Below are 12725 nucleotides of genomic sequence, written 5' to 3' on the forward strand. Positions count from 1 at the left end.
GTGGAATTTCTCCGACAGGAAATTGTCCGACTTAATGACCAGCAGACTGACCTCCAGTCTCACACGAAGGACCTAGAAAATCGTTCCAGACGGAATAACATCAGAGTTCGGAACGTGCCCTCCTCGGCTGAAGGGGGAGATGTTACAAGCTATTTACAAGGCCTGTTCCGGGCAGTCCTCGAGGAGGGAGATGACTTCGAGATCCGCATCGATCGAGCGCACCGGTTGGGCCCGGCACGCAGGTCCCAAGGGCCTCCCCCGGACATCCTTGCTTTTCTGCCCGATTACATCTTAAAGGAACGCATCCTGAAGGCGGCACGCCTCAAACAGCCCATTCAATACCAAGGCCACGCTCTGGAACTCTTTCAGGACCTCTCAGTGATCACGCTACAGAAGAGGAGATCCTTCAAACCCGCAACTACATTCCTGCGCAATGAAGGGGTCCAGTATTCCTGGGGTCACCCCTTTAGACTGATTTTCCGTTGGAATGGGACCCTCCACCAATTGCGCTCCCTGAGAGACACCTGTTCAGTGCTCGGGATTCCTTACGAGGAGCCCCAATCAGGCTTTGGAGGCAGTGGAGACTCGACGGGGTCTCCGCCCTCATCCTCTCAAGCGACGAGCGACGGCTGGCAGAAAGTTCGACGCGGCCGATCATCGCGGAAACCGCTCAAACCTGACTTAAAGACAATGGAACAGGAAAAGGCGGCAGCGATACAAGAAGTCTCCAAAGATACAGGTGCTGGTCCATGAGGTCCGGTAAGGGGGTTATACACAGCTATACACAGCTACCTGTAGAGCGAGGGGTGGGGAATGGGGCGGGAAGTCTCGAACCGTCGGGGGGGGATTGAGTGGTGATGTGATGCTGCACTGTGGCTCCCGGGGCCTTCCACTGGGTGTGGAGCGGGGGGTGGGCGGGGGGCCTCACCGAGGCAGTGTTGAAAGAATGGCCCTGGGGAGCTATCTCGGAGCCTTTGCCGGACGAGGTGGGGTGGGTGGACGGGACATGAGGATTGCAGAGATGCCCCGGTTTGGGAGGGTGGGGCAGGGGATGGCATTTACGACGCGGTGGCCAGGTCTCGTTCCTAAATGCCTATAACTATCGGGACCTGGAATGTTAAGGGCCTAAACTCCCAGCAGAAGCACCAGAAAGTGTAGAAGTATGTGCTAGACCAACACTTAGATGTTGTCGCTTTGCAGGAAACGCATCTACTAAAGTCGGAAGACCACCGGCTCAAGCACAAGAAGTACCCCCTTATATATAAAGCCTCTGCGACCACTAAGCAAAAAGGGGTGGCGCTGCTGTTTAGTCCGGCCGCGCAGTTCGAACCGATGTGCACACAGTGTGACAAAGACGGGAGGTGGCTAATGGTCAAGGGCCGCTTAAAGGGTAAAGTGTGCACTCTGGTGTCAGTTTATGCCCCCAATACTGGTCAAAAGAGTTTTCTGCTAACACTTCTGGGTAAGGTGACAGACTTTGCCGAGGGTCCTGTTTTCCTTTTGGGAGACTTAACCTTGTTTGGCATCCAACACTAGACAGTACACACACTAGAAGATCTGACATGGGCCTATTCCCGGACTCTATCCAGGCACAGATTGAGGACATGGGGCTTCTAGACAGCTGGTGAGTGGCACACCCGGACACTCGGGATTTCTCGTTCTATTCCCATATACACCACACCTACTCACGCCTCGATTACATCTTTTTTAGTCAGTCCCTACAGGGCTCCTTGCAGGATGCAAAGATCCTCCCCATCTCCGTATCTGACCATGGGATGTACACTATTTGTTTAACCTGGCTGGGTGGTGCCCCGAAACCGGCGCGATGGTATTTCCCGGAAGCATTAGTGAGGGACAAGGAATCATGCACGCAACTGAGGGAGGCAATTGGGGAGTTTTTCTCCTTCAATAACCCGGAGGAGACCTCTGAGTATAACACCTGGGACACGTTTAAAGCGGTTCTTAGGGGTAAATGCATTGCGCTTCACTCGGCCCTTAATAAACAGCGCGCTAGAGAACGGGAAGGCCTAGAACAGGAGCTATTGAATGTCGAACAGGTTCACAAGTAGAAGCCCACCAGACAGACACTGCGAGCACTCACGGCCCTTAGAGGCAAATTGCGAGCCATATATAACAACAGAGCGGAGTTCACCCTCCTCAAATTGCGCAGCCTAGCCTACACGCAGGGGGACAAAGTGGGGAAGCACCTGGCCAGGCAGTTGAAGGATAAACGGGAGAGGGAAAATATCGGGGGCATACGAGATGGGGCGGGGAACCTACAGCACAGGGATGAGGACAAAGCCGACCTCTTTGGGGAGTTCTATGCATCACTGTATACAGCTGATACCCCTGACGCTGACCGTCAGAGCGCCTTTTTGCGGTACCTGCCCGTCCCACAGGTGCCCACGGAGTGGAACGAGGTCCTCATGGCCCCTATCACCCTAGAAGAAGTCCTAGCGGCTATCAAGTCGCTCAAGGCCCATAAGGCACCGGGGATAGATGGGTACACCGCAGTCTTCTATAAGACCTTTGCCACCGAGATTGCACCCCACCTGGTCAACCTATTCAATTGTATGGCCGCGGAGGGCAACTCAGCGGCCTCCATGAACGAGGCGGTGATCTCGGTAATCCCCAAACCGGGCAAAGACCCCTTCCTCTGTGCCTCATACAGGCCCATTGCCCTCCTTAAAGTGGACGCCAAACTTTACTCCTCTATACTGGCCAAGAGACTGGGCGACCTTATGCCGCTTATCATACACCCCGACCAGTCTGGCTTTATCAAAGGGAGGCAAACTCACGACAACACCAGGCGCATCGTCCATTTAATAGAGAAGGCCAACAAATTCAAAATACCTGCAGTGTTGATCGGTCTTGACGCCGAAAAAGCGTTCAACCGTGTGGATTGGAGCTTCCTGTGGTCCAGCCTGAGGAGGTTTGGGTTTTCCACCCAATTCATTACAATGCTCCAGGCCAACTATAGGCACCCGTGCTCTGGGGTCTCGGTCAATGGGGTGCAATCGACCCCCTTTGGTCACACTAGGGGGACGAGGCAGGGTTGTCCCCTGTCCACCTTACTCTTTGCCCTCAGCATAGAACCCCTAGCTATAGCGGTCCGGGAGCACCAAGGGATAGAGGGTCTCCCCTTCACTGGTGAGGCCCACAAAATCTCGCTCTTCGCGGACGATGTCCTCCTCTCCCTGTCCAATCCGATGAGTTCCCTCCCGCATTTACAAGAAGTGCTCACCTCCTTTGAGGGGGTGGCAGGCTTCAGAGTCAACCTGGCCAAATCCTCCATACTTAACCTAACTCTCTCTCGAGCTGAGGCCTCGCAGCTTCGAGCGCTCTCTCCGCTGGACTGGGCACCCTCCTCCTTACAGTATCTAGGGGTCCAATTGACTCCCAAGATCGATCAACTATATGCGGCCAATTTCCCTGTTCTCCTCACCCGCCTCCAACAGGAACTGTTCCGCTGGAAGCTGCTTTTCCTCTCCTGGTTGGGTCGCATACATGCCATCAAAATGACCCTCCTACCCAAACTACTCTATTTATTCCAAGCACTCCCTATAGAACTGGAGGAGGACTTCTTTGCACGTCTCAAGACCATGATCCTAAAGTTTTTGTGGCAGGGGGGAAGGGCACGTTTCTCCTTTTATATGCTATGGCGACCACAGCGAGAGGGGGGGGCGGGACTTCCAGACCTTTGCCTCTATTATAAGGCGGCTCAACTGCGCATCCTGGTTGAATGGGCACAGATGGAATCAGAAAAGCATTGGCTCCATATGGACCGCAGCGTTGCAGGCAGAACTATTTGGGATTTAATATGGCGCGCTAAAAAGACAGACCCCTGAATGCGTACATCAGCACCCCGAAACGCACCACCCTTAAAGTGTGGGACACCGTGGCTGAGAGGGAGGGCTGGACGTCCTTCCCGTCGCCGCTTACCCCAATCCACTTCACCTCTTCCTTCCCACCAGCGCTCCGAGAGGGGCCGTTCGATGCCTGGAGGACGGGCGGATGTCTCGCACTCACACACCTGTTCCACAACTACGACCCACTTACTTTTGACAATTGCAAGAGAGACTACGGGGTGGGAGACCGGGAGCGCTACCATCACGCGCAACTCCTTCACTGGGCCCTGAGTCCGCAGGTCAGGAAGGGAGCCACTAGACCTCTTACCACATTCGAGTTGTTCTTGCTCAAGGCTAAATCTATGAAAGGGGCTATCTCGACACTGTATAAACTACTGCTCTCCACAGAGACTGCACCACGGCCACGCTTTATGTCTTGGTGGGAGGGATTGGCTCAGCGGGACATTGGGGAGGAGGAGTGGAAACACCTGTGGGCAGACATCTTTCGCTTTAACCGCTCCACGAAACTGAGGGAGGCACACATGAAGGTAATGGCGGACTGATACTTGTACCCAGCTAAACTGGCTAAGATCTTCCCAGGGGCCACAGATAGGTGCTGGAGGGGGTGTGGACTACTAGTTGACTTCCAACACATATGGTGGGACTGCCCCTCCATTAGGCCGTTCTGGGAGGAGATTCTCGCTCAGATAAAATCCATTTTAGGATACCCGGTCCCGGTTACGATGGCGGAAGCTCTTCTGGGCCTTCGGGACCCCCAGCTAGAACACCAAACCAGAGCCGATAAAAGAATTATGTGGTTATGCTTGGGGGCTGCTAAACTAGCAATAGCTAATGCTTGGAAACAGAGGGAGGCACCGGCGATGTCACTGTGGCACGCCCGCCTGTGGCAGCTGCTCAGCCTGGAACGCATGTCCGACATTTCCCGTGAGGACTTTAAGAACTTTGAGTACCGCTGGGGACCACTGGTCTCGTTCCTCTCTAAGGGCCTCCCATCTGCGGTGTGCCCCTCTACTATCAGGGCCTTGCACTTGTTCCAGTTTTAAGAAGGCCTCGAGGGCTGACGCGCTACTGAATGGCACTTTCACCACTGGGGGGCGGGAGAGGGTGTTCGGGGGGGGTGGGGAGGGAGAGTTGAGGGTTCTGGGGTTTCTTTGTTACTGTTCGTATACGGATAAAATGTTCACCATTAGCTGTCCTGGAACACTGGGGACGCCCCACTGGCGGAGGCTCTCGCTGGTATGGTTGGAGCTTTGAGGTTGGGAATACCTGTCATGCACAGGGGTATTGTGATGTACCAGGGCACTTGGGGTTTCTCCCTTCTGGACTCTGCTGAGACTCGTCCCTGGCAGCTCACGCAATGACTGTTATAGACTTACTGTGCATGGTCCAGAGGTGTCTTGCGTTGTGGGGACGTATTGACCACTTCCCTTAGCCATACTGCGAATGCGATGCTCCTTGTCTTATGGGCCCCTGCGTGGGCATGTTGGCGGATTGTGCCCTGTTTTTTTTTTTTAATGTGGACAACAATAAAATCTGTTTACAAAAAAAAAATGTTCTGCAAGGCCTCCCCTTTGGCAATTGCTATTGGTCGTCCCCTTCGGGATTTAAGTGGATACATCAATGGGTTAGGCAGGCCCAGGAGGATATAGGAGGGAAAACGAGGGAGCCGAGTTTCTAAGTGAAGATCTATTTCATCCAGTACTTGGGACCAGTATGGCTGTATGTGGGTGCAACTCCAGAGGATGTGTTCCAATGTTCCTTTCTCCCCGCACTCCCTCCAACAACAGATCGCTAAGTCGAGGGTCAAAGCGATAACACGCGCTTCGGCGTATTGTACCAGTTAGTAACTATCTGACTCATGAAAGTATGCCTTAATTTCATTGCCCTTGAATCATACTCTGGACAATAGTTGAGGGATAGGTCTAGGCATAGTCCTTGCAACACACAATAGATTTGCGTGCGGCAGATGCCAGAACTCAAAAGTCAGGGTACCAGATACAAGTAGGTGGTAACTCAGGGTAGGGGAAAACGCCTGTTGTCTGTGGGAAGGAAATTCCCATCTCAAAAATATACATTAAAAAAATTTTTAGGATTCTTTTTTAAATATCTGTTTGGTGCCAGTCCATATGACTTTAATATCTGCCTTTGGGATTCTATGTTACAAGTCCATAGGGTACATGTATCCTTTGTGAGCTTAATAAAATGTTGGAAATTCTACAATTCCTCACTCCTAGATCCAAGTACTCTCAGGCTGCCGTTTTACACTCTGCTCTGTCTGAAGAACAGCTCAACATTTTCAAAATTCTGCAATTCTGCATTGATATGGCTTGTAAATTATATTTGGGGAAATTTACATGTATTAACTATTTAATTTTAATACTATAGGTGATTGAAATTACGGACGAAGAAAGCAAGATTTAGCACCAGGCAACTGAATGTTAGTGCCATAAGAAGGATTATTTTGAAAAACTGAAGGACATCCAGCATTCTAAGTTTAAACAATTTCCAGAATCTAGGTGTGACGAGGAAGCGGGAGCTGAGGAAAGTACTTTACCTGTAAGTGAAGTCTCTAATTTAGCATTTCATTAACCCAGAGCAAAGCCATATCTGTGCACACAGCATTAGAAATAATCCCAGAAAGACCAATCACAGCATCCTCATCTGAAATATTATCAGAAAGACAAATTACCTCAGCATGACAGAATAACGTTCATCTAAAGCATCATGTAATTTCAGAGAGGAAGCACACACTGCATAAAAGAAAGATATAACAAAAGGTTTCTTCTGTAAACCATCAAAGAAAAGACTCTGAAAGAAGACTCCGAAGCTGACACGTTAACAACCAAAAGATTGGAAAATCGCCTCTGTTCAACAACCATTTTTACCCAGTTACACAAGTTTGAGACTATCTGCCTCGGGATATCACACCTCGACCCACTCTGCTCTGGCAAAAACCTTAAAAATCCACCTTTTATTGTTTTCATGACTATCTCAGATTGTTTCTTTTTTAATGTGTACTGTTCTGTAATTCTATGTAAATCGCCTCAACATTATCTGTTGTGCAGGAGTGATATGTCAAAACTGATTAAATGAGCATTGTTGCGCTATAGCTAATGTAAATAAATCCTCGTCTTCAGAACTACACCTTACACCAAACATAGAAAGGGTAAAATTAACTGATGTTCTGCGACTGGTGAGCCACAATAGTACTGTGCATGTTCTAATGTTCTCACTTACTGCCATTAGGTCAGTGTAAAAAGGTACTTCTCAGTTTAATCATTAAATATCAGACTAACACCTTATCACTGCACTATAAGAATAGTTTTGAGAAATACTGCAGTCACAAAATAAGTTGCTGCCGGAGAGGCTATAACCAAAAGACTATTATCTGCTAGAAACATTTCGACAGGTGTTACAGGGCTGCTTCTAGACATATTTTGCTCAATTAAAGTGTTAAGAAGATTACACACAATTTCTTTTAGAGATAAATACTGAACATTATCTAAACAAGCCCGACTCTAAAATCGGGTTCACTCGTACCGTGGCATATAAGCAAGAGAAAACTAAATGTAACGCTAGTAATACACCTTATAAAAACACGTGCTGTGAGAACAAATTCAGTGTTCAAACCCACCTCAATCAAAGCAAAATAACCCAAGTTGGGGAAATAAGTTACCTGTGCCAAAAAAGATTCAGCCATCAATCTCATCTCACTGAATTTGAGAGAATGCACACTGGGAAAAACCTCTCTCAGTGTTCAGAGTGCCAAAAAAGTTTCAGCAGTAAATCTTATCTCACTGAGCATATGAGAATCCACACTGGGGAAAAACCTTATCAGTGCTCTGAATGCCAGAAAAGGTTTAGTATTAAACGGAGTCTATATCGACATGCATTAACCCACTCTGTGGAAAACCCTTATCAGTGCTCTGAATGCCCAAAACATTTCAAACTTAAATCATTTCTAACTGCACATTTGAGATTCCACACTGGGGAAAAACCTTATCAGTGCTCTGAATGCCAGAAATGTTTCATTGACAAAAACAGCCTCAAACGGCATACAAGAACCCACACTGGGGAAAAACCTTATCAGTGCTCTGAATGCCAGAAATATTACAATGCAAAATGCCATCTCACTCAGCATATAAGAACCCACACTGGGGAAAAACCTTATCACTGCATTGAATGCGACAAATGTTTCAGGGACAAACCTAGTCTCACTCAGCATATAAGAACCCACACTGGGGAAAAACCTTATCAGTGCTCTGAATGCCAGAAATGTTTCTGTGGCAAAGGAAGACTCACTAAACATACTAGGACCCACACTGGGGAAAAACCTTATCAGTGCATTGAATGCGACAAATGTTTCAGTGACAAACGCAGTCTCACTCGGCGTATAAGAACCCACACTGGGGAAAAACCTTATCAGTGCTCTGAATGCCAGAAATGTTTCAGTGACAAAAGAAAACTCACTAAACATACTAGGACCCACACTGGGGAAAACCCTTATCAGTGCATTGAATGCGACAAATGTTTCAGTGACAAACGCAATCTCACTCACCATATAAGAACCCACACTGGGGAAAAACCTTTTAGGTGCTCTGAATGCCAGATATGTTTCAGTGAAAAAAGACGTCTCATTCAGCATATAAGAACCCACACTGGGGAACAACCTTATCAGTGCTCCGAATGCCAAAAATGTTTCAGCCAAAAATCTAGTCTCACTGCACATGTGAAAATCCACACTGGGGAAAAACATTATCAGTGCTCTAAATGTCAGAAAAGATTCAGAGGTAGAGATGGTTACATGCACCATAAGAAAACTCACCATCAAAAATGATTCAGTGCTCCAAATGCCAGAAAAGCATCAATTTTAAACGCAATCTCACAGTACATGAGCAGACGCACACAGGGAAAAAACATTACCAATGTTGTGAATGCCAGAAATTCCTATTTAATAGGCACAGCCTCACTAACCATAAGCGACTCCATACTGATGAAAAACCTTATGAGTGCTCTGCATGCCAGAAAAGCTGCAGAGAAAAACGATATCTCACCATGAGAAACTCCACACTGGAGAAAATCCTTATGCCATAAAAGCTTGAATCTGAAAGATAGTGTTATGCTTCATGAGAGATCCCACTCTGGGGAAAAACCTTATGAGTGCTCGAAATGCAAGCAAAGTTTTGGTTACAAATTACTTCTCACTTGTCATGAGCGAACTCACACGGGAGGAAAAAGCCTTGTGTGTTCTGAATGTCAGATAAGGTTTAGTCTTGAATACAATGTCATTTCACAAGAGAGAATTCACACTGGACTAAAGCCTTATACAGGAGGGGAAAGCCAGAAACGTTATACTAAGAAAGGAGATTTCACTAAACATGAGAAATGCATCCACATGAGGTGAAAAGTGAGGCGTATCTTGAGTTGCAGAAAAGCTTCTAACAACCTTACTTTACATGAGAGAGCACATGTTGTAGTTGCAATAGGATTCATCAAGAAACTCTTGCAGGATAACTTAGGCTGCCCGCATGCAACCTCCAAAGAAATTTCAGGTCTTGAAAATGTTTTAATTGCAACAGAATCCACAATTTAAGTATCTGAAAGTTACAAAACTCTCAAGGTCTTTACTTCACACAGAGAAGTGTTAGTACTTGCAAAAAACAACTAATTACCAAAAAATTCACAATATTAATGCCTTAAATTTTCTCCACCCAGAAGGTTTCTACTCACCCTTGTTTCTTAACATATGACTGAAATCTATATTTTCATGATAAGATTAAACCTAGGCGGTGTTCCTCAATGAAGAACTCCGCAAAGTTTAAAAAAAAACTCTGCCGCTCTACGTGGAGTTCTACGAGCAGCATAGTGTGTTAGGGTCATGCCGTTCGTGGTGATTTTGATCTCCGATTGTTTGTCATGCCCTGTAAAATTAATCGTGAATGGCATCATGTGCAGCGCAAGAGGGTGCAGCTGCTTTACTCGAGCGGCAGCTTTGTCAATGCGAAGGAAGGTTTCTCAACGCGAGTGCTAGTGACCTGCCGCGACCTTTCGCGTTGAGAAATCCGACAACGAATCTCGCCAGGAAGTGATTTTGCTCGCCAACTAGACCTTGGCGAGCGCGAGCAAGGAAAATCTCATCAGGAGGTGGATTTTCCTCGCTCCAGTACATGACGTTGAAGAGCGCGAGCGTGAAAAAAAACCTTGCTACGCTCCACGGTGCAGAGTTTTTAGGAACTCCGCGAGCTCCGCGGAGTACGCGAAACTCTGCAAGCGGAATTCACCACCTGGAATTAGATAATATACAACAGCAGGAAAACATAACAAACCAGTTACTTGCCTTCGGTAACGCTCTTTCTGGTGGATACTCCTTTACCTACAGATTCCTTACCGTGTGAATATTCCCCACATGCCAGACTGGATCCTCAAACTTTAAAGTAGTCCTGCTGCACACAGTAGGAAACATCATGCAGCTCAGTGTCACATCACCCTGCTCCAGAAGTGACAAGCGTAGACGCATAGAAGCACTTCCCATGTGCACTGTGAACAACTACAAAGGTCTGTGAGTTCATTATCTCACTGGTCTGTATCCCATATGCAGGCCCTAGCCAGATATTAATTCACCATTTTTATCAAGATTAGAATTCAGATGAAGTCTTTTCAATTCCAAAAATTCTAATTGTGTTCTCAGCAGCAAGTGTATATATAAATCGTTGAGTGATGACTGCGCAGTGCTAAAGTTGAAAGTGATATGATAATAAAACAGTCCGATCCACATTTTGCACACAGAAACAGGGGTGTAAATACTTTTGTACAATACAAGTTAAGCAAAGGCGATTCTTTGAAGATATCATTTATATGAAATAGTCCCTGTATAGTCAATGTTTCAACCATTCCAGTTAATTACCATGGTCTTATCAGGATGGTATATCACCGCTTCTCCAATATGATTCTCAACTATATTCAATACAACCCAGTAAGGATTCTTCTGTATTTCGGGGCAGCGTACCTGGGAGGAAGTCAAATTCAACTAAGCAGTTCCAGGGCCCGTTCGTCGGACCAAACAACTGCAGCCAGTGAATCCTCGGCTCGCTGTCAAACAAGTTCAAGTGTGACTCTTCCTGATGAGACCATCATCAGTGACTGTCTTGTCTGTGAGAAGTTGCACCAGCCATCCTGTGATGGTGGGCAGGAAGACATTCACCGCCAAGTGAAATGCTCGCAACTCCAACAGCTTGTTGTGGAGTTGGGTCCCTGCCTGTGACGAGGGTTCCCTAGTCTCTGTCTCTCATATGGCCTTCCCATCCCAGAAGTAATACATCCGTCGCCACTGTTAAGTCTGGGTGGAATAGGGAGAGGGGTCTGCCACTGGCATAATCTAATTCACTGGAGAAAATGTTGGGTACGGCCTACAATAGGGTGAGTAAGTGTCTGGACGGACACAAAGAGGTTTTGCAGCTACACCAGTTGTAGCAGCAGGCCCCTCAGTGGCATGATGTCCCGGACTTTGCCTTTATGTGCTATGGCTTTGAAAGAACTGGGAGACCTGTTGGGTTTGCAGCAGGGTCTGGCGCTGGCAGTATTGAAAAACCCTACAGTAACCAAAAGGGGACGAGATTTGTGATGAAATTGCGTGGCGGAGGCAGACAGACCAAAGGAATCTGCCTGGGGCCTAGTCCACTTTCTTGCTTAAAAGGCGAGAGCCATCGAATAGCTTGTCCATTAACGATGCTCAGGTTTCTTTAGAGAACAATATAGACCTAATCTTGGCAATGCACTGTAGTTCTACACTCATGCCAATCGCCTGACCCAAGCAATAGGCTACGTCCAAGTCACAACATAGTACAACCTTTGCTGCAACACATCTATCCTGAATAGCTTGTGTTCGCCTGCAGAACTTGGGCCACTGTTTCCCACAGGGCATGATTATATTTGGGAGCATTGTCATTGAGACCCTCCAGGATTTAGCGATGTGTCAAAAAAATCGCCAGTTTTGTAACAAGTCTGCATTTTTCAAAAAAATGCCATTGAATGTTACCTCGTCCTTGCATTGATCCAGTGCTCGCCAATGGGCCAATAAAAGGAGGAGTCTCAGCAGCAGGCAAGTGATGTGTTCTTTGTTTATTTACTCCTCACCGGCCTGCCTGCTGTTTTGCATTCATCTGGAGGGCTTCGGACTCCCCCACCAGACAGTAGGACCTCATCTTGCACATTGTTACCAGTCAGTTTGTCAATTAGGGCCTTTTAGATTGAAGACTAACCATCTGTCTGCGCCTTCAGCGCCATGGTTCTCCTATGATCTCAAGAAATGTAAAAGAAAATGTAGGCACCAATAACAATTTTGGAGGAAGAGTAACAGCCTATTGTTCAACACAGTTAAATCACTTTCATCATTTGGTTATAAAAATGTAGCAACTCCCAGCCAAAAAGCTGTGATGAACTAGCCGAATTCTTTTTCCCAAAGTAAATAAAATATTCCTGGATTTTAAGATAACACCAGATAATCTTCAGGGACAGATACAGTGGAGTAACGTACGGTGAATAAACTAACTTACCATTTCCTGGTAATGTGTACATTCACCCCACTTTCTGAAGAGAAAGTCTCTAATCTTATTAGCACTATGAAATGCGGAGCCCTGCAGATTCTTGCCCGCCATCCGGTTTCAGCCACCATTTCTGCTCATCTCACTTTGTTATTACAATGGTGCTCAAGTCCGTCTTTTTTCCAGATGCTTGGAAAAAGCATCGATTTTGCCACTTCTAAAGACTCCTTCCCTCGATGCCTCAGATGTAAAGAACTACAGATCCAAATTGGTCTTTCCTCTTCCTGATGAAATTTTAGAAATGGCCATGAATCAG

At 47.0% G+C, this 12725-nt stretch overlaps 1 long non-coding RNA gene across 1 annotated transcript in view; it reads left to right on the forward strand.

The window, feature by feature from the left end:
* Window positions 1-12725, forward strand: part of LOC144806543 (uncharacterized) — a 68196-nt gene that overhangs the window by 29939 nt on the left and 25532 nt on the right. The window contains exon 2 of the long non-coding RNA XR_013605827.1: window positions 6255-6425. This is a non-coding gene — a long non-coding RNA (uncharacterized LOC144806543). The remainder of the gene's footprint in view (window positions 1-6254; window positions 6426-12725) is intronic.

The sequence above is a fragment of the Lissotriton helveticus genome (assembly GCF_964261635.1).
Source record: "Lissotriton helveticus chromosome 1_1 unlocalized genomic scaffold, aLisHel1.1 SUPER_1_unloc_82, whole genome shotgun sequence".
Lineage (NCBI taxonomy): Eukaryota > Metazoa > Chordata > Amphibia > Caudata > Salamandridae > Lissotriton > Lissotriton helveticus.